This window comes from Oryzias melastigma, linkage group LG7 (genome assembly GCF_002922805.2).
Source record: "Oryzias melastigma strain HK-1 linkage group LG7, ASM292280v2, whole genome shotgun sequence".
Classification (NCBI taxonomy): domain Eukaryota; kingdom Metazoa; phylum Chordata; class Actinopteri; order Beloniformes; family Adrianichthyidae; genus Oryzias; species Oryzias melastigma.
This window is the reverse complement of record NC_050518.1, coordinates 14,931,490-14,932,311: the sequence shown is the minus strand read 5'-3', so window position 1 is coordinate 14,932,311 and position 822 is coordinate 14,931,490.

Genomic DNA, 822 nt, shown 5'->3' with positions numbered 1-822 from the left:
AACATCACAAAAAGAGATATTTATCTGTAGATCTTTTATTGTGAAAGAAAAACGTGAGTTATTACTGTAGTAGTATTTCATAAACGGTCAAAACAATTCTTATTTGATGTGAATTTGACATATTTTATAATAATTAATTTAGTGTTTGAATTAATGAGTTTCCTATTATTCTGGAGAAATTTTAGGCTATTTTTGGTTTCAGTACAGTGACATTAAACTGAATTCAGTAATTCATGAATTAAAATGTTTGTTTCTTAACCTAAAACAACCTGGACACATTTTACATAAAATTAAAAATATGAGGAACATACTGCAGACATAGAATACAATTCTGGCTTTATGCAAATTCTGTCCCTACAACTGTTTAAACTGCCAATATGTCACAGATTTCCCAAAGTAAAAACCTAATATGAACATTTTACAAAAAACCTTTTATAAATCCACTGATGGTTAAAACGTTGATGGCTTAAAAATATATAATATGCATTTTTTATGCACAATGCAGTGCAATCATATGCACTAACCTTGTAAGCATTGATACACTTGATTTTTCGCACAGACTTGAGGGAAATTTCTGGGTTATTTGGAATTGCAGATTAGGGAAGGCAGTCTGCTAAGTAGTGAAGGAATTTGGGCTCAACCTACAGATTTTTTTGTGTTACACTGCTGTCACAATGGGTTATTTTGGGTTAAATCTAAACTAAAATGTTACTTTTTTGTTACATTTCCTTCCAGCTGCTACTTTTGCCTTAATAACTGTCAGAGTTTCTTGTTTTTATCCATTTTATTTTTCTAATTCTTTACCCTTTTTTTCATATATAT